Source organism: Mya arenaria, chromosome 2, assembly GCF_026914265.1.
Source record: "Mya arenaria isolate MELC-2E11 chromosome 2, ASM2691426v1".
NCBI classification, from domain to species: Eukaryota; Metazoa; Mollusca; class Bivalvia; order Myida; family Myidae; genus Mya; species Mya arenaria.
The window spans coordinates 3,811,429-3,837,280 of record NC_069123.1 but is presented as its reverse complement, the minus strand read 5'-3'; the positions used below and the strand labels follow the sequence as shown (position 1 = coordinate 3,837,280).

The window sequence follows — 25,852 nt, the reverse complement described above, 5'->3', positions numbered from 1 at the left end:
ATTTTGATTTTATATTTCAGAAAGCTTATGACTGAGCCGAACAACATTTAATTATAATTATTTTATATAAAGTGTTTTTTGTTTCGCGCATGCGCGTTGGTTAATATATAGATATTCGCGCAAAGCACTAATATAGTAAAAAATAGTATTGCTTCGATAAAAAATTAATTCGGCAGCCGTGTAGATTATGATGATGATTATTATTATTATTATTATTATTACCATTATTATAATTGTTATTATTATTATTACGATGATGATGATGATGATGATGATGATGATGATGATGATGATGATGATGATGATGATGGTGATTATTATTATTATTATTATTATTATTATTATTATTATTATTATTATTATTATTATTATTATTATTATAAAATATTGAAACGTTTTATAGTGCATAAAATGAAAAACAGTCGGATGCCAACAAAATAAATAGCATTCCCAGTCATAATATTGTCACGTATTATCTTAGATTAATATCTTCTAAATGACCTTTTAATCCTCTAGAATTGATTCGAAATATCAATTAAAACATTGTTTTCATTATTGTTAAACGCGTTTACTTATAAAAAACACCTATTCAATCAAAACAAGCATTTCCTTTTATTCAATTTGTGTATAAATCCATTAATTTCTAATCGTTTACATTTTTAATTTCCAGGAATTTGCAAATTGAAATATTGAATTTGTAATCATAACTTAAGATTCAATACAAATATATTAGTTATTTTATTAGTTATTAGTCATTTTTGTATTTATCATTTTGATTCAAATTAAAAATTTAATTAGTTTGATAGAGTCACAAGATTTAAGCAATACAGTATTGAAATAGATGGATGAAGTCAAGTAACACCAAGACAAATGCTATAAATTACAAACAATATAAAGACTTTTATGTCCTTAACTGCATGTGATGCATTACATATGTGTCTTAAATTCTAGTTTATGAAACAGGGTGATTTGTACACATCAACATTTAACGATATTTTAAAAATATTTATTATTTGCGACCTAATCAATTATCATCACGCGGTCAATTTGAGCTTTTTTTCTAATCATGCATCGGTATCTGAAACATCTCCAATTAACCTCAAACAAAATAAAATGAGGTAAAAAGAGACCTTACTCAAATGATTCATTTCAAAGAATTATTAATCAAAGAAAGCAGTGATTTTACATTAAGTAACATAAATCTTTTTAAGGTTTATAATTTATACTCATTGAGATCCAGATGCATTTTTTTACCAGCCTGATGTTTGGACATACTTATTTGCTATGCATTGTCTCTCCGTATATTCAACTCAAATCAGTTTATTTCATTAAACTTATAAACATGCTTCAAAAGCTACAACTTATGTAAAGGCATGACCATAAGCAATATCAACCAGGTTTTGAAACAGGAGAGCAAAATATTATTATTATGGATAAAGGGAAAAACAATTGCTAGTTTCTAAAGACGTTTGCATAGAAAAAAATACTTTGTCAGGTTATTCATTGATTTCTTTTCAGTTTTCAGCTATAAATTGTCAAATTCTGGCTTTATTGGCCACATGTAACACTTTCTTTTTATATTATTGGCTCTTTAAAGTCTGAATAGTTTTAGCATATCAATAAAAGTGGCATTCACATTAAATCACTCCTTTATTACAAGTGTTACAAAACCTTAAAGATCTTGGTATATTTATAGGTATTAATATATGTAGAATGATAGGAATTTCTCTCCCAATTCATTTGTGTGAAGTAAAATAAATTGTAATCCTTAAAATGCTATCTACATTTTCAGCCAATGAAATTGCAGATAAGCAATCATTAAGTAGAGTTAATCGTTAATAATTTCAAGTTTCGATGGTATTTAAAGGTCCACCTACTGACACTGACACTTTTACAGCCAATGAGGCCAATGAACTCCGCCCATTCGTAATAATGAAGAATTTACTTCAGGTCATCTGACTTCCATCTAGAGCTGTATTTATAAACAATATCACCAAAGTTGTTTTGCTTTAGCTTCAAACGATTAAAAATACTTAAGAAAATATGGAAATCGGCATAATGCAATTGACATTCAGCTGTACATATCATACAAGTAAAATCATATACGACAAGGCACATATGTAGCATATATAAACACACACTTATACATTGTATGAATAAATATATATTGTACGTTGACGATACAAAGATGAGCTCAAAGCGAAGCATATTTTTAAACGGTTGGTTTTGCGTAATGCCAAAAATATAAGCCATTTATATAAGCATGCAAACCTGGGGCAGTAGTGGTGATTGCAGCGGTAGCAGCTGTGGTTGTCGTTGGTTTTGTTGTTGGTTGTGTTGTTGCCGTTGTTATTGGTGCAAGTGTCGTAGTTGTTGTTGCAGCTTAAAGGTTAAAGCAAAGCAAACAGCTTAAAATACTTTCTGAAAAAAAAACAGGCAAAGCAAGACCAGGCAAAACAAGACCAGGCAAAGCAAGACCAGGCAAAGCATGACCAGGCAAAGCAAGACCAGGCAAAGCAAGAGCAGGCAAAGCAATGACAGGCAATGCAAGACCAGGCAAAGCGAGACCAGGCAAAGCAAGACCAGGCAAAGCAAGACCAGGCAAAGCAAGACCAGGCAATGCAAGACCAGGCAATACAAGACCAGGCAAAGCAAGACCACGCAAAGCAAGACCAGGCAATACAAGACCAGGCAATACAAGACCAGGCAATGCAAGACCAGGCAATGCAAAACCAGGCAAAGCAAGACCAGGCAAAGCAAGGCCAGGCAAAGCAAACCAGGCAAAGCAAGACCAGGCAATACCAGACCAGGCAATGCAAGACCAGGCAAAGCAAGACGAGACAATGCAAGACCAGGCAAAGCAAGACCAGGCAAAGCATGACCAGGCAAAGCAAGACCAGGCAAAGCAAGACCAGGCAAAGCAATGACAGGCAATGCAAGACCAGGCAAAGCAAGACCAGGCAAAGCAAGACCAGGCAAAGCAAGACCAGGCAAAGCAAGACCAGGCAAAGCAAGACCAGGCAATGCAAGACCAGGCAATACAAGACCAGGCAATGCAAGACCACGCAAAGCAAGACCAGGCAATACAAGACCAGGCAATACAAGACCAGGCAATGCAAGACCAGGCAATGCAAAACCAGGCAAAGCAAGACCAGGCAAAACAAGGCCAGGCAAAGCAAACCAGGCAAAGCAAGACCAGGCAATGCAAGACCAGGCAAAGCAAGACCAGGCAATGCAAGACCAGGCAAAGCAAGACCAGGCAATGCAAGACCAGGCAAAGCAAGACCAGGCAAAGCAAGACCAGGCAATGCAAGACCAGGCAAAACAAGATCAGGCATAGCAAGACCTGGCAATGCAAGACCACGCAAAGCAAGACCACGCAAAGCAAGACCAGGCAATACAATACCAGGCAATACAAGACCAGGCAATGCAAGACCAGGCAATGCAAAACCAGGCAAAGCAAGACCAGACAATGCAAGACCAGGCAAAGCAAGACCAGGCAAAGCATGACCAGGCAAAGCAAGACCAGGCAATGCAAGACCAGGCAAAGCAAGACCAGGCAATGCAAGACTAGGCAAAGCAAGACCAGGCAAAGCAAGACCAGGCAAAGCAAGACCAGGCAAAACAAGATCAGGCATAGCAAGACCAGGCAAAGCAAGACCAGGCAAAGCAAGACCAGGCAATGCAAGACCAGGCAATACAAGACCAGGCAATGCAAGACTAGGCAAAGCAATGACAGGCAAAGCAAGACCAGGCAAAGCAAGACCAGGCAATGCAAGACCAGGCAAAGCAATGCTAGACAAAGCAATGCTAGACAAAGCAAGACCAGGCAAAGCAAACCAGGTTAAGCAAGACCGGGCATACAAGACCAGGCAAAGCAATGCCTGGCAAAGCAAGACCGGGCATACACGACCGGGCATACACGACCAGGCAAAGCAAGACCAGGCAAAGCAAGACCAGGCAAAGCAATGACAGGCAAAGCAAGACCAGGCAAACCAATGACAGGCAAAGCAAGACCAGGCAAAGCAGACTAGGTAAAGCAAGACCGGGCATACAAGACCAGGCAAAGCAATGACAGGCAAAGCAATACAAGGCAAAGCAGACCAGGTATAGCAAGACCGGGCATACAAGACCAGGCAAAGCAATGCCAGGCAAAGCAAGACAAGGCAGAGCAGACCAGGTAATGCAAGACAGGCACACCAAGACAAGGCAAACAAGATCAGACAAAGCAAAGTCAGACAAAGCATATTCAGAAGACTTTTTGGCAAAGTTTAAAGCAAAGAAATGTTATAATAAGCGTTTTTGATACAATGATCAACTAATAAGAAAGCGTTTTACGATACAACACTTTGAATCAAACTGATTATCGGTATTAATTTGTAAGCTTTATTAACTGAAATAAAATAAACCAATATTTCATATAATTTAAATTCTGAATGAACAATAATGGATTGCAATTACATACTTACTAAATTTACACTACCTTGACCGTATATAATCAGGTGTGCAAAAAGTGTGATCAGTTATCGCTCGCAATAAGATAAATGCATTCATAACGTATTTAACCTGATTTGTCTATACACATATGTCTGCATATCCAGTAAATATGTGCCTTAGTCGGTATTTAGTTGACAACATTTTTTTTTATTATGTTATGTCAAGTCGGCATAAAACAAGTATACAAGACTGCATAATCACTCTTATATAGCTGAATATCGTATCCTCACCCCTGAAATGAGCATCATCAAACACTAATATGAGTTTATCAAGCTTGCATAATGGTTATTGCATGTCGTGTTCCATTTTCCATTGTTTGAACTGTTTTTAATATCTAGTTATATTCTGAATTTTATCAATGAAGCATGTTCACTGTTATAGCCAAGGTGGATACCCCAGTATTTAGTTCTAAAAAAATGTTTCCACTGCCCTAGCCAAGGTGGATCCCCCGGCATTTAGTTCTTACTAAGTCTCCACTGCCCTAGCCAAGGTGGATCCCCCGGCATTAAGTTCCTTCTTAGTGTCCACTGTCCTAGTCAAGGTGGATACCCCACCATTTAGTTTTTACTAAGTGTCCACTGTCCATTCAAAGGTGGATACCCAAGCATTTAGTTCTTACTAAGTGTTCACTGGCCATTCAAAGGTGGATACCCCAGCATTTAGTTCTAACAAAGTGTTCACTGTCCATTCAACGGTGGATACCCCACCATTTAGTTCTTACTAAGTGTTCACTGTCCATTCAACGGTGGTTACCCCAACATTTAGTTCTTACTAAGTGTTCACTGTCCTTTCAAAGGTGGATAGTCCATTATTTAGTTCTTACTAAGTGTTCACTGTCCATTCAACGGTGGATACCCCACCATTTAGTTCTTACTAAGTGTTCACTGTCCATTCAACGGTGGATACCCCACCATTTAGTTCTTACTAAGTGTTCACTGTCCATTTAACGGTGGTTACCCCAACATTTAGTTCTAACTAAGTGTTCACTGTCCTTTCAAAGGTGGATAGCTCATTATTTAGTTCTTACTAAGTGTTCACTGTCCATTCAAAAGTGGATACCCCACCATTTAGTTCTTACTAAGTGTTCTTTGTCCATTCAACGGTGGATACCCCACCATTTAGTTCTTACTAAGTGTTCACTGTCCATTCAACGGTGGATACCCCAACATTTAGTTCTTACTAAGTGTTCACTGTCCATTCAACGGTGGATACCCCACCATTTAGTTCTTACTTAGTGTTCACTGTCCTTTCAAAGGTGGATAGCCCATCATTTAGTTCTTACTAAGTGTTCACTGTCCATTCAACGGTGGATACCCAAGTCCTTAGTTCTTACTAAGTGTTCACTGTCCTAGCCAAGGTGAATACCACACCATTTAGTTCTTACTAAATGGTCATTTCCTTGGTCAAGGTGGATACCCCACCATTTAGTTCTTACTAAATGTTCACTGTCCATTCAAAGGTGGATACCCCAACATTTAGTTCTTATTAAGTGTTCATTGCCTTAGCCAAGGTGGATACCCAACCATTTAGTTCCTACTAAGTGTTCACTGTCCTAGCCAAGGTGGTCACCCCAGTATTTAGTTCTTACTTAGTGTTCACTGTCCTAGCCAAGGTGGCTGCCCCAGCCTTTAGTTCTAACTAAGTGTTTGCTGCCCAAGCCAAGGTGGATACCCCAGCATTTAGTTCTAATACACCAGCCAATTGTAACCACGCCCCCAGGTCCGTGGAATAGCAGGGTCTTTGACTTTCAGTTCAGCCAAGCCCGGGTGAAGGCGGGCACGACCTGCTTGTAATATCCCGCCAAATGACCCCGCACCCCAGGGACCCAATAATGCACAATCCCCGCTTTATTTGGCGCGAATACAAAACCACCGCATTCACCCGGCACCGCGGGGCCACCTGTAATGTAAAGACACGGCCCATTTCCTCGGCTATCCCCAGTATACCCCCAGACCTGGGGTTGGGGAGGGGGGGGGGCTACAATTGACTGGAGCATAACTAAGTGTTCACTTCCCCAGCCAAGGTGGATTTCCTAGCACTCCAAGTGATCTCTGTCCTTTCAAAGGTGGGTACCCCAGTATTTAGTTTTCACTTAGTGTTCTCTGTCCTTGAAAAAGCGGTTATCTTAGTATTTACTAGTAAAGACTTTTCTTTTTATATTTTGCAATTCGTATGTTGGTTTGTGGTTGTCATCCTTGTGCCTTTAAATATGATCTTCGTTAAAAGCTAGGCTTATGGGCTTTTCTTGTTCGTTTTCATTGTTGAATTAGTAGCGAAAACGAACTGGTTGATCTGTTCCCATAATAAACAAGGAAACTACGATAATGGGCTAATAAAACGTTGATCGATAGCTGATGAAAACACAAATTAAAAGCAGTTAACGAAGCCACAATGGTAATACTTGCGCAAAAGCTATACATCAAAAGTTTTCAAGGCTTTATAATGAAAACGGTAACTAATGGTTCAAACGATAAAACCACATTGACGTGCGTAATTGTGGTAAAATTGTTTAATTCAGCAAAATTTATCGAAAATTGATCGAATGCAAATGTTCTGTTTCCTTGATCAAAGATGCATGTCTGTTATGTAATGATATTCGTGAGAAAACTTAATTTTTCACCAATTTTCCTTGCAAAAGGTATTTCAAATGTAAATGCATGTCTTAATGGGGCACAATATAGGTTGAAAACATTTTATTAATTTTATTAACTTTAATGCATTATTATGTAAAACTCATTTAATTTTAATGATCAAAATAAAACAACAACCTAAGATTTGTGTACAGATTAAAGATGTAAGCCTTTATAAATGGGATATTTTAAATAATAGTTACGCGGCCACAAATTCCTCAGCAAAAATGGCGCAGCAATATCGCTTATATTGTTTTAATCTGTAAACCAATCACACGCTTTTTGTTATGATTAACGTTATGTGAGTTAATCATAAAAATACATCAATATTAAAAAAACCCCACATCAATCTGTTTTGTGAATTAGAAGTAAAATAGCGGACTTTATATTTTTGGATTAAATTAATGATATGCGATCAACATATTCTTCGATTTTTATACTTAACAAACAGGTGTCATTTTGATAAATTGAGAAAAAAAGTATAATCTGATAAGACAGCCATTTGCGGAACAACGGTGGTTGTCTTGGATTTGGGTCTAGGCAGGAGTACTATTTGACTTAATCCTCAAATTCGAATAATATTTAATGTTTAAATTCCGATCTACTCAATAATAAACAACATGTTTTTGCATACCTTATCCGTTTTGGGTTCTGAATAATTGTGTCTAAAGATACCGACCGATTTATATTATAAGGTCTCGTTAAGTTAATCGAAAACTGGCCCAATCTTTCGACACTCCTTATGCCCCTAATAACGAGATCAGGCTAAGTTCACTATTTTTATTTCTATAATGTGTGTAATTTTTTTCTAAAAAATAAATAGTGTAAAGAGTTTTGGGAATTTTTGCAGAAATTATCTTAATGATAATCACGAAAAACTAATTTTTATTCAGTAAATCAACTTTAATTTAGAGATTTGCATTAATATTAAATAAGCTAATACAGATTGTTTCACACAAGTTCTTTTGATTAATTAGGGCCAGGTCTTTTCACTAAACTAGGTTCCAGAACAAGCCTGTGTCTATTGATAGTATTGTTTTATCAACCGGTGTTTCAACACATGTTATGAGATACAGCCTAAAGTTGTGGTAAAAAAAACCGAACATCAAAAATGTCCAGTGAAAAAGTTAAAGCTGCACTCTCAAAGATTGAACGTTTTGACAACTTCTTTATTTTATTTCTTTGAACGAGATTAATTTTAGCGAAAATCCATGGAAACCAGTAATATAAGACTACTGGTTAAAACAGATCGCTGATTTTTATATTTAAGTTCAAAAATTGATGTTTTATGCATTTTTCTTAAACTGTCAGTAACGATTAAGGCCATAACACATTAATTTTCGAACGAAAATATAAAAATTTACGATCTGATTTTTTGTCAGCAAATTTATATCATTGTTTTTTAATTCTTTTGTCTCAGAATCAGCTCATTTTGGCATCCGTGTCTTCAGATCAGTCATAAGATAACTCCCAATATAACAGATCTCATTTGTTTGGTAAACTGCCGAAACTTTCAGTTTTCTTAAAGCGTAAGTAGTCAACTTTCAAACATAAATATGGAAACTGTGATCTGCTCCTTTGTCAGCAGTCTTATATCACTGGTTTCGAGACATTTAACAAAAATTGGCTCATTCCAAGACAAAACAAATCTCCGAGAGTTCAGCTTTCCAGTGGGCTTGGTTGATTTGGTAGTTTGAAATTGCAGTTATTGCATTAATTGGGAAAAAGTTAAACACCGCCCTGACATAACGTATTTACAACCATTTTAACTATTATCAGAACATACACTGTTGTCGTTGATCACGTGGTGATTTTTTTGCTTTCTGATTGACTATCGCAATTGGTGTTTTCTCAAAAGAAGTGCGAACATGAGCATGTCCAAGAACGTTAAAATAAGTTTTTTTCCGCCAAAATGCATATACTGGTCTTTCATTCGGTGCAGTCGATATTACTCCACGAATGCTGTTTATGTTAGATTATTCTGCATTTCGAGTGTTAAGAAAATACTCTCAGAGGCCAGTTTCAATAAAGGATATTCGAGCCATTTTATTAACGCACATACCGGTACGATCGCTTTTTCGAATTAATAAGATATCCATTAGCTGTTCCTAAACCCCCTTAACTCGTGTTTGTTTACTTTTTATTACAATAAGGGACCATAAAGTAATACACTACGTCCAAAATGCATAATTTCATACTTGAAAGTGTTACCTTTCTTATGCAGTACCCCCAAACCACCCCTGCCAACATTTTAAAACAAATAAACTTTGTTTCTGAGGGAGGGACGGAAGTCAAAAGGTTACGCCCATAAGTTACGTCAAATCCTGAATTCGCCTTGACATCTTAGAAGTTATACCCTCTCATTAAAAAATAAACTCTTATTTGATCTGTTTATGCAAATTGTATATGTTTTTACAAGTATTTCTTGCAATTTAACTTGTGACTATCTCTAAATGATATTGACCCCATAGGTCGCAATTTTCCTCCTTTTTAGTTCATTTTTAATACAGGCTGAAGTTCAGTTCACTAGAAAATATAACCAAAAAAGTGAAAAACTAGAACATAAGATGATTTTAATTAAACATGCCAAAATAGACACATCTGTCATTTGCTTGCTGTCATAAGGTTATCTTTAAACCCATCTAAACCGAGAATAGACAAAATAGACGGTCTCTAGCCAATTGATAATTCTTTGGTTAAAGCTGACCAAAATAGTGATCGATTGGTCAATATTTATCCAAAAACTGATTTTCACCAATCAAATAGTTTAAATGTGCGAACTTGTCTAAACTTAACCTGTTGTTTTATATTGTTGAAATACACAAGGTCCTTTTGATCAAGTACTTATCAAGGAATATAGGTTGAGAACCATAGTTCAGAACGAACCTTATCTCCACAACCGTGCTTGGCTTTTTTTTTATAAGATTGTTTATGAAAAAACATGGTATTTTAACAAAGGGCCAGTATACTAATACTAAGTAAAGAGATGTTAGCATGCAATGCAAAGCAGATGGTTGTTATTGTTGTTGTGAAGGGGTTAACTATAAAGCAATCGTAGTCGATCTAGTAAGGCCTGTAAAACTGCGAACGTTCAAACAGGCGGTCGATCAAACAGGCGGTCGATCAAAAACTGGCGATCGGTCGAGGTGGAGGCTTTGTCCCGACCATTATACCTTCAATGTAAATATAAAATATACCGTCGATTGATCGAAACCTAAATAAGTGTATAACAGTCCTCATCAAATGGTTTTAACTTCGACAGATAAATGAACGATATAAGGGGCGAAGCTAGCCCTGTATCCATGCGGATTCATAATTTTGGGTGCGGGGGCATGCCCCCTCGAAATTTTTTTGAAAACCACGATGCAATCTAGTGCGTTCTGGGCGTTCTGAGGAGCTTTATTTAGTACTAACTAAATAGCAAAAATATACATGTACGGTATAATATATAGATTGTTGAACATGTCTGCACACGGGAAAATCCCCTTTGAAAACCTAATGCTGCCAGAATATACACAAACTGGTGGATGAACCCTTTGGAAACTTAAGGGGATATATGGCTTTGAACAATTGTTTTAACCCACAGTTTTAGTAGATTAAGTATTCGTCTTACGCAATACAGTCAAAACTCGCTATGTCGAAGTCGGTGGGACCTCAGAAAGTACATAACGAACATTCGACATAGCCTAAAAACAGAATATGTAAATCTCAACCAAAAAAATCGAAAATTTTCGACATAACCAGACGATCGATTTAACAGAGTTCGTAATAGCGCGTTTCTACTGTATTCGTTTGAAAAATACGTTTGAACAAGTGCATGGCTGAATTTAAGCAAGGATGCTGTTGAGTTCGCTTTTTCGGCTTTGGCATCTCCATATGTGACCTAAGCTTTGAGTTCTAATGGTGAACAAACGTTTTGCAAGTCATGGCCGGTTGATTTATAACAAATTAAAGTGACTATAGTTATAACGAGCAATATTATAATAACAGCTTCGTGAGAATATCGCTTTCCAAATAAACTTGGTATAAATATGTTCTAGGGGGGTTGTTTTTTCGGAAGTTGTGTTTACCTTTTTGGCATTGGCTACATGACGGAGTAGTATTTGTATTTTAACAAAGGGCCAGTATACTAATACTAAGTAAAGAGATGTTAGCATGCAATGCAAAGCAGATGGTTGTTATTGTTGTTGTGAAGGGGTTTACTATAAAGCAATCGTAGTCGACCTAGTAAGGCCTGTAAAACTGCGAACGTTCAAACAGGCGGTCGATCAAACAGGCGGTCGATCAAAAACTGGCGATCGGTCGAGGTCGAGGCTTTGTCCCGACCATTATACCTTCAATGTAAATATAAAATATACCGTCGATTGATCGAAACCTAAATAAGTGTATAACAGTCCTCATCAAATGGTTTTAACTTCGACAGATACATGAACGATATAAGGGGCGAAGCTAGCCCTGTATCCATGCGGATTCATAATTTTGGGTGCGGGGGCATGCCCCCTCGAAATTTTTTTGAAAACCACGATGCAATCTAGTGCGTTCTGGGCGTTCTAAGGAGCTTTATTTAGTATTGGCAAATCGAAAGTTTCAGGATTATGTAGTGAAGTACGCATACTGCAACTTTGGCTGATTTTTTTGTCAGGATCACGTGGATTCAGCCGCGTAGTCGCGTATAAGCAGCTACGCGCCTGGAGGTACAGCAAATGTCAAGCGAACCGAAACGTCGGGTATATTATCACAACTAACGTACTTTGGAGCGCGGGTAGTTATTGTTGTAGGTGGATTAGTCATGTGAGGGGCGGGACCAGATCGGTTGATCTCATCAATAATGGCCCTCATCAGAGGGTACTTTCCCTGTCCGCACATGCCGCTGAAGTCGTCATGGTCGTTGGCCAATACCATGACACCTCCAAAACCACCTTGCTTAATGTAGTCAAACTAATATATATAAAAAAAACTATGTTGTTTGGAAACATATCACTTAGTCCCGAATCCAATAAGTCTATATTCAATTCTGTTCACACATTTATAAGGAAAACAACAAAATTTTAGCCGCCAATCCTCCTACTCTCATGCTCTCATTTTCTCTCCAACAATTAACTCTATTCTCATACACTATACTTCATGCATTTATCCATTATTTTACGTAACAGTCAAAAGATTTCCTTTTTATATTTCTATAACTGTGTTTCATCTAAAACATTGTATTCCTTGATATAACATATTTGAGTTTAACATAACCACATATAAACCCTGACATGTGTTAAATTGAATTATCCGAAAATCAATGATATGTCCACATTTTGCAATTCATCAACTCTTGGAAAGTGCTCTCATAAGTTGTTTATCACCTTCCAGCCTAATCATTATATTGATTATTTTGTATACTATTGCACAAATATGTTTGTTCTTTGAAATTAAAATATGTTTAAACCAAAATAATAAAGTTATAAACAAATAACGTTTAGAAATTACTAAACACATGTGAAAATGACAAATGAAGAAGTCGACTATATTTGATATTACTCAAGAAATTGCTCCAACTAAGGCACCAGTTCATAAATTGCAGATCAATGCTTTCGATATTTTCCACGTTGCACGATAAAATGTGAAGTTCAATGTGTTTTATAAAAAAATACACTTTAATTGATAATGAAACCTTAAATTATAATAGCCTTGATTATCATTTTTTTTTTGAAAATTTTGATTTTAAATACCAACTTCCCCCCAAATAGATGAATATTATTACAATATCCTTTATGTTTCTAAAACTCCTACGCAGTAACCTCCCTTGGCAGGCAGCAAAACGGCGAATTTTGAAAAATTAACATTGAGCTAAATTGTTTGTTTCGAAAATGTCATTCGAAAGAATTAATTGCAGATAATTCCCTCTTAATGTATAGTATTTTTTATCCCCGTTCAATTCACTCATAAGAGTGTTCACAAAAACAAATACAATATATAAAGCTCGGAATTTACATAACATGTCGGTACAAATAAAAGGTGAATTTCATGCTATTGAAGTTCATGTATTAGACCATTGACTCTATTGTTGCCGAAGTAACATGTGTATATTTTTGGTATAATTTTGTTTGTACCGGAGGATAGGGCTTGGGAAAACCAGAATATATATAATTCCGGGCTTAAAATATTGTAACAATATTATCAACCATAATGTCCTCCGGACATATGTATACCCAACATGTTATCATTGAAATAATAACCTTTTGTTGGTTATCTACCTGCACGTTTTTCTTCTGATTTTATTGCGCCGAATTGATGCTATGCATCAATGTTTTCTTGTTTGTGCTTGATTTTGCTTAAAATGTTCGTTTAATAGTATCTTCAAACAATACGTCACAAGTGAGGATTTTCAAATTAGTATGACGTCATACCTTGAGTTTGATGCTATCTGGGTCGTCGTATTCGCACCAAAGATCACCATCCACTAAGTAAGGAACCATTTGCTGTGGTTCAAGGTACTTGGTGGCACCGCCCTTCAAATGTTGGCACACCTAAGAAAAGTATTGACGTGAAAAAATAGCAAAAATATACATGTACTGTATAATATATAGATTGTTGTACATGTCTGCACACGGGAAAATCCCCTTTGAAAACCTAATGCTGCCAGAATATACACAAACTGGTGGATGAACCCTTTGGAAACTTAAGGGGATATATGGCTTTGAACAATTGTTTTAACCCACAATTTTAGTAGATTAAGTATTCGTCTTACGCAATACAGTCAAAACTCGCTATGTCGAAGTCGTAGGGACCTCAAAAAGTACATAACGAACATTCGACATAAAAACAGAATATGTAAATCTCAACCAAAAAATCGAAAATGTTCGACATAACCAGTCGATCGATTGAACAGAGTTCGTAATAGCGCGTTTCTACTGTATTAGTTTGAAAAGTACGTTTGAACAAGTGCATGGCTGAATTTAAGCAAGGATGCTGTTGAGTTCGCTTTTTCGGCTTTGGCATCTCCATATGTTACCTAAGCTTTGAGTTCTAATGGTGAACAAACGTTTTGCAAGTCATGGCCGGTTACTTTATAACAAATTAAAGTGACTATAGTTATAGCGAGCAATATTATAATAACAGCTTCGTGAGAATATCGCTTTCCAAATAAACTTGGTATAAATATGTTCTAGGGGGGTTGTTTTTTCGGAAGTTGTGTTTAACTTTTTTGCATTGGCTACATGACGGAGTAGCGGCTATTAAACTTTTCGTAAAAATTAGTCCTAAATTATTTCCAACAAACCTCATAGTAGGCGTAGAACCCAGCCTCTCGTGTATACTGTCCAGCAGTGCCGGCGCCCGCGGCCTTGCATCCGATCCGCTCGTCAGAATGACTATATGGCAGCTTAAAGGCCCTTCCGTTAAGGGGCACGCCAATGTTCATCTTCGACCTTGGGGCTCCCTGGTTTACCCAGTAGGTGGCTGCCCAGTCCTAAATTTCCAGTCTCGTTCATGCTGAACATATCTTTCACATTATTATTATTAACCTCTTCGTGTATTGGCAACACTAACTGTATTGAATACACTAATAATATACAACCACGTGTATTGACCACACAACTAACCAAACGACTGCATGTTTAATTGACAACATTTACTATTCAACTACGTGTTATGGTAACATTAGGAATTGCCCATTGTCTTTGATGGTTTGTGGCCAAGGGTTTCCTTCGATTCATAAGCTACCCCGATAAATCACCCTTTGTATTTAAGGACATTCGGCAGAATATTCCATCGATTAATTAACACCCTCGACACCATTGCCAATAATATTTATATTTTAAAGGCATAAGGCAGAATATTCCATCGATGTATTACCACCCTCGACACCATTGCCAAAAATATTTATATTTAAAAGGCATAACGCAAAATATTCCATCGATGTATTAGCACCCTCGACACCATTGCCAATAGTATTTATATTTAAAAGCATAAGGCAAACTAATCCATCGATGTATTAGCACCCTCGACACCATTGCCAATAGTATTTATATTTTAAAGCATAAGGCAGAATATTTCGTCGATGTATTACCAACCTCGACACCATTGCCAATAGTATTTATATTTTAAAGCATAAGGCAGAATATTCCATCGATGTATTAGAAATAGTATTTATATTTTAAAGCATAAGGCAGAATATTTCATCGATGTATTAGCACCCTCAACACCATTGCCAATAGTATTTATATTTTAAAGCATAAGGCAGAATATTCCATCGATGTATTAGCACCCTCAACACATTGCCAATAGTATTTATATTTTAAAGCATAAGGCAGAATATTCCATCGATGTATGAGCACCCTCGACAACATTGCCAATTGCATTTATATTTTAAAGCATAAGGCAAAATATTCCATCGATGTATTAGCACCCTCAACACCATTGCCAATAGTATTTATATTTTAAAGCATAAGGCAGAATATTCCATCGATGTATTAGCACCCTCAACACCATTGCCAATAGTATTTATATTTTAAAAGCATAAGGCAGAATATTTCATCGATGTATGAGCACCCTCGACACAATTGACAATTGCATTGAAAGTTTAAAGGCATAAGGCAGTACACGTAGTCAATCGATGTATTAGCTCCCTCAACATAATTGCCAATTGCTTTTAAACCAATTAGGCAGTGTTTTCAGTACTCCTCCCTATCAACCTATACAACCTCTTATCTAATCAGTCACATCAGCCTTCTTAACTCATTTCTTTTTAAGGGATTTGATGACCAAGAACGAATGGAAATACAAGACATGTACCACATTGAGGTAAGTCTGGTTCCCTTGCTCATTGGAGCGGGCGTACAGCGGTGAGTGGTGCCCGGTAAAGTCCTCCCATGATCCGTGAAGGTCGTAAGACATCAGGTTGTTCATGTCTAGGTACCAGGAATTAATTTGTTCCTTCATTATTTAGACCATTGCAATTGTGTTGTTTCCTTAATTAACAGTGTGTGTATACCACGTGATATATTTCGTCATTATTGCTACGTCGGAAGGCAATATTTTACTCCAAATGAAGACTTTAAACAACTTTACTAGTTTGCATTTATTCATCATATGAAATGAAACATGGTGTGGTCTACGCCTGTAATATAGCCCTGCCCTCAGTCTTTTACTAGAGTTTAAATTAGAGTTTCTTAAAACACTTCGACACACCTTTTACAAAACCGCCGTCTGATGTTTCTTTGTCAAAACATTCTGGAAACAGGTTTGTCGAAGTGTTTGTGAACACTTATCATCTAATCAAACTCCGGTAATAAAACAAAGGCGGGGCTCTTTAAACGGCATAGATTGCCCTTTGTTTCATTTGAAATGGCAGAGCCTTCGAACCAAAATGTTGCCTTCACGTGGTATACACACACTGTCTAAAAAAACATCCATTACGGAATGTTCTAGAGTGGACATGCATCGCTAGAAATCCGCTCATTTGACTTTGAGTTTGGTGAATCTTGAAACAAGAATTGAAAAAAAAATGATTCAATACATTTTGTTATTAAATAATTACTAAAAACGTATGTTTGATGAAGGGATAAATAAAAAACAATAATTCCTGGGATTCATCATAACGCACGTACGCTCATACACTGTAGATATTGAACGAGGGTTGATCTGAACGTTTTGGGACTGTGTTTATAAGTAAAAATGTACGCATACGAGTACACAAACATTCAATACAACCCTAGTATATTCGGGACTAATGGTGTGATATTGTTTTAAATCATGAATAGAGTCACATAAAGCTGCACTCTCACAGATTGAACGTTTTGACAACTTCTTCATTTTTTATGTTGGAACCAGCCAATTAAATAAAAAAAAAATACTGACAAAAAATAGATCGCAGATCTTTGTATTTAAGTTAAAAAATTGTGATGTTTTATGCATTTTTCTTAAACCGTCAGTAACGGTTTAAGCCATAAAACATAAATTTTCGAACGGAAATATAAAAATCTACGATCTGATTGTGTGTCAGCAATCTTATATCATTGTTTTGCAGATGCTTTAACCGTCATAATGTATCGTGATGTGTAGGTACGAAAGAGATTAAACAAGCAATCGTTGAATTTATATCCCCCGTCTGATAAGGCAAAGATCATGGAAATGGAAATGAAAAGTTAGTGAAATGTTTCTATAAGAGCATACGGCTGCAGAGCATTATTCAGATAGTAAAAATGTTACGCAAGGACAGATTGACGGACGGACGGACAGCGCCAAAACAAAATCCCCCTCCCAAACCCTTCGATTCGGCAGAGGATAATAAACCAGTTATGTGGTAAAAAGTTATTGATATGAGTACCACTAAACGTTCGAGTAATGGATAAAGGTTGTTAGACTGTTCTTTCAAAAATAAACTATTTGATGCGAACCATTACTCTTGTGTAAGTATTTACGAACAATATTGAACTGTTTAGTGGTCTATACAATATTCTGTAAACTACCAACTAACACTATCTATATCGCTTTATCTGATTCATTCGGATCTCCTCGGCCGGTCGAAAACAACCTCGGATGTATATGGGCGGTTTACAATGTCAGAGATCTATACAGTTTAACTACGCTGCAAGTAGATCGCGTAGTAATTTCAATTCAGCGGTTATTCAACTCTATGACTTTACTCGTGAGAATCTTAATTATTTATGCAATTTTACACTTCACTGGCAATCATTTTAAACCTCGTAATACAAAAAACACGTTAAAACACTACCAATAATCAATACCATCATTTTTTACGAACTTCTTCAACTGATGTACCGGCATTCATCCGAGGCTGTTTTTTATGGAAAATGGCTGATGAGTTCCGAATGAACCTGATAACAATCCAAATCCGCTGACTGCTGTTTTACCGATATGAACGTTCTGCCAACGGTTTATAAATGATAATGACTTCACATTGTTAACAAATATTTTGTTGACCACTAATAATAGTATAACGTTGAATATGGCACGTATTGCAATCATAACACTGTTTTTTATTAATAAACCTGAAAACAAATGGCATATGTTTTGTTTGGGGATTGTTAATGCATATGTTTATACGAATAGCTTAATTCATTATCATCAAAGTAAATTGAAATTTGGATGTTTATTTTTGCAAAATTGATAAATCAAACTTCTTTTCAAATTTATATGATCAAAGATATAGTATTAAACACAAATCGATTTTACATGTTCTTCTGTTACTATTTAACTGTTTAAGAAGATCGATAACTAATTAGGTAGACTAAAATTAAGAGTACAAAAACAAATGAGTCAATTCGTTCACAGCTTTCAAAGAGTGCAGAGTGACAAAACAAATTGTTTTCATATTCGAGACTGCAAAACCTCTGCTGTGTTCATCAAATTTATATCTGAATCATGCATACCAAGTAGTGTAAATATTTGAACAACAAATGCCAGTATGCAAGTTCTGTGTCCAAAATAGGTCAGATTTGAACAACAAATGTCAATATGGTGTCCCAGATACCCAAGATTTGAACAAGAAATGTCAATAAAGACGTTCTGGTAACAACTTCGGTATAAAAATGCATAAAAATGCCAGTATTGAAGGTCTGTCTCCAAAGAGTGGTTATGATTGGACAACAAATGTCAATATGGAAGGTCTAGGTGACAAATAGTTGTATGTTTAAACAACAAATGTCAGTATGGAAGCTTTGTGTACCAAATAGTTGTAAGATTGAACAACAAATGCCAGTATGGAAGGTCTGTGTACCAAACAGTTGTAAGATTGAACAATAAATGCCTGTATGGAAGGTATGTGTACCCAATAGTTGTTCGATTGAACAACAACTGCCAGTATGGAATGTCTGTGTACCAATTGGTTGTAAGATTGAACAACAAATGCCAGTATGGAAGGTATGTGTACCAAATAGTTGTAAGATTGAACAACAGATGCCAGTATGGAAGGTCTGTGTACCAAATAGTTGTAAGATTGAACAACAGATGCCAGCATGGAAGGTCTGTGTACCAAATAGTTGTAAGATTGAACAACAGATGCCAGCATGGAAGTGCTGTGTACCAAAAAGTTGTATGTTTAAACAACAAATGCCAGTATGGAAGGTATGTGTACCAAATAGTTGTAAGATTGAACAACAGATGCCTACATGGAAGGTATGTGTACCAAATAGTTGTAAGATTGAACAACAAATGCCAGTATGGAAGGTCTGTGTACCAAATAGTTGTAAGATTGAACAACAGATGCCTACATGGAAGGTATGTGTACCAAATAGTTGTAAGATTGAACAACAAATGCCAGTATGGAAGGTATGTGTACCAAATAGTTGTAAGATTGAACAACAGATGCCTACATGGAAGGTCTGTCTCCAAATAGTTGTAAGATTGAACAACAAATGCCAATATGGAAGGTATGTGTACCAAATAGTTGTAAGATTGAACAACAGATGCCTACATGGAAGGTATGTGTACCAAATAGTTGTAAGATTGAACAACAAATGCCAGTATGGAAGGTCTGTGTACCAAATAGTTGTAAGATTGAACAACAGATGCCAGCATGGAAGTGCTGTGTACCAAAAAGTTGTATGTTTAAACAACAAATGCCAGTATGGAAGGTATGTGTACCAAATAGTTGTAAGATTGAACAACAGATGCCTACATGGAAGGTATGTGTACCAAATAGTTGTAAGATTGAACAACAAATGCCAGTATGGAAGGTATGTGTACCAAATAGTTGTAAGATTGAACAACAGATGCCTACATGGAAGGTATGTGTACCAAATAGTTGTAAGATTGAACAACAAATGCCAGTATGGAAGGTATGTGTACCAAATAGTTGTAAGATTGAACAACAAATGCCAGTATGGAAGGTATGTGTACCAAATAGTTGTAAGATTGAACAACAGATGCCTACATGGAAGGTCTGTCTCCAAATAGTTGTAAGATTGAACAACAAATGCCAGTATGGAAGGTCTGTGTACCAAATAGTTGTAATATTGAACAACAAATGACAGTATGGAATGTCTGTGTACCAAATAGTTGTAAGATTGAACACCAAATGCCGGTATGGAATGTCTGTGTACCAAATAGTTGTAAGATTGAACAACAAATGCCGGTATGGAAGGTATGTGTACCAAATAGTTGTAAGATTGGACAACAAATGGCTGTATGGAAGGTCTGTGTATCAAATAGTTGTAAGATTGAGCAACAAATGCCTGTATGGAAGGTGTGTGTACCAAATAGTTGTAAGATTGAATAACAAATGCCAGTATGGAAGGTATGTGTACCAAATAGTTGTAATATTGAACAACAAATGACAGTATGGAATGTCTGTGTACCAAATAGTTGTAAGATTGAACACCAAATGCCAATATGGAATGTCTGTGTACCAAATAGTTGTAAGATTGAACAACAAATGCCAGCATGGAAGTGCTGTGTACCAAATACTTGTAAGATTGAACAACAAATCCCGGTATGGAAGGTATGTGTACCAAATAGTTGTAAGATTGGACAACAAATGGCTGTATGGAAGGTCTGTGTATCAAATAGTTGTAAGATTGAGCAACAAATGCCTGTATGGAAGGTGTGTGTACCAAATAGTTGTAAGATTGAACAACAAATGCCAGTATGGAAGGTGTGTGTACCAAATAGTTGTAAGATTGAACAACAAATGCCAGTATGGAAGGTCTGTGTACCATATAGTTGTAAGATTGAACAACAAATGCCAGCATGGAAGGTCTGTGTACCATATAGTTGTAAGATTGAACAACAAATGCCAGTATGGAAGGTCTGTGTACCAAATAGTTGTAAGATTGAACAACAAATGCCAGTATGGAAAGTCTGTGTACCAAATAGTTGTAATATTGAACAACAAATGCCAGTATGGAAAGTCTGAGTACCATATAGTTGTAAGATTGAACAACAAATGCCAGTATGGAAGGTCTGTGTACCAAATAGTTGTAGGATTGAACAACAAATGCCAGTATGGAAAGTCTGTGTACCAAATAGTTGTAATATTGAACAACAAATGCCAGTATGGAAAGTCTGAGTACCATATAGTTGTAAGATTGAACAACAAATGCCAGTATGGAAGGTCTGTGTACCAAATAGTTGTAGGATTGAACAACAAATGCCAGTATGGAAGGTCTGTGTACCAAATAGTTGTAGGATTGAACAACAAATGCCGGTATGGAAGGTCTGTGTACCAAATAGTTGTAGGATTGAACAACAAATGCCAGTATGGAAGGTCTGTGTACCAAATAGTTGTAGGATTGAACAACAAATGCCAGTATGGAAAGTATGTGTACCAAATAGTTGTAAGATTGAACAACAAATGCCAGTATGGAAGGTCTGTGTACCAAATAGTTGTAGGATTGAACAACGAATGCCAGTATGGAAGGTCTGTGTACCAAATAGTTGTAGGATTGAACAACAAATGCCGGTATGGAAAGTATGTGTACCAAATAGTTGTAAGATTGAACAACAAATGCCAGTATGGAAGGTCTGTGTACCAAATAGTTGTAATATTGAACAACAAATGCCGGTATGGAAGGTATGTGTACCAAATAGTTGTAAGATTGAACAACAAATGCCAGTATGGAAGGTCTGTGTACCAAATAGTTGTAAGATTGAACAACAAATGCCAGTATGGAAGGACTATGAACCAAATACTGGATTGTTCGGATATAATCAATCAAGAACAAACGGCCTAACAGTTCTCTATTTTAAATACGTAACACGGCTATGTAGGTTATTATTCCTTTCTAGTGACATCCATAAAAATCCGATTCCATCATTCTTCTCCTCGAACTCTCAGCTTTTGATCTTATTCAATTGTGTCTGTAATTCTTTACAACGTCCAAGAACCTATCAACAAAAAGGTATTCTCTATTTGCTGAACTTAACTAACCACTTTTATGTACTGGCTTTCGCTGAAACGTTGATCACCGATAGTGTTGTATCAAAGGGCATTTTTCTATAGTCGTCCTTTTCGGAGAGATCTTTGAACTGACAGTCATGTCGGAAAAATATAAGCGATATTTTTGCTCAACTGGAGAATATGTGGCCACGAAGCTTTTAATTAAAATAAAACATGATATTTTTTTATATTCATTAAAGTCCAATGCGATAAAGGTGGCATTACATCAACCAATATTGTGCTCATTTAACACTATATTAAAAGTGACGACTCAGATAAATTCGAACTTGAGCATACTTTCGGATTCCCACAAATAATGCTGATATAAATACGAAGAAAATTGTGTAAAATGTCTTGTTTTTTGTTTATTTGAATATTAATTATCGATTTATCACATGGACATCTTCTGATAGTTCTCAATGTAAAAAAGTTATTTATATATTTTTATTTTACGTCTTTGTTATTGATCGAGTTTGTGTAAGCAATAATATTACGTCATATAAGTAAACATATTTATCGTTGCACAAATAATTTTGTTTATTCTTTTTATTTAATTAAATTTTCTGCAAATTTGTGATTGTTGTCTTACGATTCAAATTCTTTGTTTCACTCCAGCAAGTTTTCATTGTTGTTGTATTTGTTGTTATTGTTGTTGTTTACAAGAAATAATTATTTAATTCTTTGAATTTTTCAACGCATCACGTATTTTATTTACCTACAAATGTAAACAAACTAAATCAAAGATAACTTTTCTTTTACAAGTCCATTTTAAATGAAACAAAGGGCAGTCTATGCCGCTTACAGAGCCCCGCATTTGTTTCATTACCGAAATTTGATAAGGCAACTAGTTTCATCAAACACTTTTCCAAAATAATGTTTTGACAGTGCTCCTTCAGACGGCCGTATTATGAAAAGGTTTGTCGAAGTGTTTTAAAAAACTAACCTCTCAATCAAACTCTGGTAAAAGACCGAAGCTAGGGCTAGCGACATAGACTGCGCTATGTTTCATTTAAAATGGTGAAAAAATGATGAAGTTATCTTTCTTTAAAGTCTTTTTTCAAATCAAAATTTTGCCTTCCGACGTAGCATTTATGACGCAATTTATCACGTGGTGTACACACACTGGTATTAATCGCGTTTATATTTCAGAAGTAAAAATACAAAGCGTTTATAAACTAACTTAGACATCTGTTCTCAAGAAATAACTTTTTGATACTACTAAAATTTCAACGTTTCACATATTTTATTTACCTACAAAAACAATCTACAAGAATCCGATTGCCACTAAATATGGTATTAATTACGTGTATACAGTCGAACCACGTTCGCTCGAACACCCAGGGACCAGCGAAAATACCTCGAGCCTCAGAAAATTCGAGCCAAGCGGGAATGCTTACCTTTAGTTTTATAGAAATCGGTCCTTAACATCCAGTTCGAGCCATCGAGGAATTCGAGCCAAGCGAGTTCGACTGTATTTCAGAAGTAAACTAGTAGGCGTTTTAAAACTTACTTAGAAATCTGGGGAACATCGTATGCGGTATCAATCTTGTCCTTTCCGGCGCCGACGGCCGCCGACAACATGATTGGCGAAAGACCTGCTGGGACCTGCTCCCGGGCGAATTCCTCGTGCAAAGTCTGTGGAAACACGAGTACTTATATTGAAAAATCATTTGGGGCTTTTAGCGTTGACTTACGTGTATTTAAGAATGTTTAAAAGCCCTGAACTCTTCAGAGCTTAGTTTGTACGTTGCATGTTTTGCCGACTGAATATAAAACCACTATCTATGCTATAAAACATCTAAAGTAGTACGCTTTCTGTAAAGCAGCATGCAGTTGTTGTTTTTTCGTGAATGTGTGTATTGTTATTTAACTATAGGAGTATGTTTATATAACGTAATTCATTTTTAAGACCAAACGATACTGGTGTTCGTCGGGCAGCTTCTCTTTAAAGATTGAGTTCTTATAATTTATAAAATGTTGAGATTTAACTTATATTTCTAACCAATGAGATCTCCGATCGACCTCCAATGAGACCCCCAACCCTAATCATTAAGACCATTTAAAAACGTGACGTCACACAAAATAATAGTGCCGTTCTTCCGGCAGCTTCTCTTTAAAGATTGAGATCATATAATTCATAAAATATAAGCTAAGATATAATATATTTTTCGAGCCAATAAGATCACGGATCGACCTCCAATGAGAGCGCCATTCCCACACAAATCGTAAAGACACTTTAATAACGTGACGTTCATAATGCGCCGCCTGCTTTAAATACGTTATTATCGTCGAATTCAGCTGGAAATATTGCGTAAAAACTTCAATCCCGTCTTAATTATTCAGATTATAAACTATATTTTCTCACTATAATTTAGAATACAACCTACATTTTCAGCCAATGAAATTGCAAATTAGCAATCATTAAGTTTAAGGCTTAACAATTAAGAATATCAACTTCCGCGGGTGTTTTAAGGTCCGCCTACTGCCACTTATCAGAAATACTACCCCTGCGTCAGATTTTAAGTTGACAATGTGTTTAGCCAATGAGGTAGTACCCTAAGACATTTAAATGACCAAAAGTAATACTTTAATAATTAAGAAGGGCTCGTTTGCTACGCTCACTCCGCCCATTCTTAATCGTTAGAATGTTACTTCATGTCATTTAAACATTTCATATACACAAAACATGCCTGCATACCCGGAGAAGATCAACAAATCTCTGCTTGTCGACGGCGGGGCTTCCACGGTTAGCTGGGTATTCCCAGTCCATATCGAGGCCGTCGAATCCGTGTTTCCTCAGAAACGCGACGGAGGTGTTGGCGAACTCCCGACGGCTCGCGTCAGAACCAACCATGCGTGTGAATGGAGATGATCCCATGTTCCCCCGCCGACGGCCAATATAAGCTTTACAGAGGGGTTCTGCTGTTTGATAGCAACGAATCGCTCGTACCTTTAACAAGATGTTATAAAATAGGAAAAGCCAGCGTTATAATAAGCAATATAATCTTTCCATTCATTTGTTTCAGCCTATGCTGCACCATTCATCAAATCAAACAATATAGACTTACTACTGCACCAGTTAATTTTCACCACGCCCCCCCACCCTCTTAGGTCCAGGGAATAGCAGGGACTTTGACTTTCAGTCCAGCCAATCCCAGGTAAAGCCCCGCATCCCCGGGACATCCTAGGTAAGGCCCATTCCCCGCTACTTTTGGCGCGAAAACTACATAACCACCGCATTTAATCGACATCGGGGCCACATGGAAGGTAAAAGCATGGCCATTTTCCCCCGCTAACCCCGGTATACCCCCTTTCATAAGGGAGTGGGGGGTGTAACAATTGACTAGAGCATAACGATAACGTTCATAAAATAATTTGAAAAGCCACTGTGTAGTTCAATTTTTTTGTCAAACGTTTAGTGTATATTTAGCAAAAGTCTAAATTTAGCCCAAGATCAGGACTGTACGAATTTATCAGTTCGTTACTGAAAATGTAGCGCTTTGTTTATTCCACTTTGGAGAAAACAGTCTTGCGTTGTAAGTGTGCACCTCCCGGGTCCTTCAACTGGGCTAGTTCTTTTCGTTTTATTAATAAAGGGACATGAAACCAGATGGTCCCAAAATCGGCAAGTTCATTATTTCCACAAAACAAGCATTCAATTTTAGTACGAGCCGGAATGATGAACGGCTTGAGCGCCGTTTCCTTCTCATCATTAAGCTAATTTTCACAGACGGGAGAAAATCGCATAGAATAATTTTGTACTTTATATCTGATTTCCCTCCCCTTGTAGTACCTTATTTTTAGAATTATTATGCAATCTTATTGCAATGAGGTCAAA

At 36.6% G+C, this 25,852-nt stretch overlaps 1 pseudogene; it reads right to left on the bottom strand.

Annotated features, from left to right (window-relative positions):
- Positions 1 to 11,379: 11,379 nt before the first annotated feature.
- LOC128205336 (chitotriosidase-1-like) lies at positions 11,380 to 25,297 on the bottom strand (annotated as a pseudogene).
- Between the last annotated feature and the right edge of the window lie 555 nt (positions 25,298 to 25,852).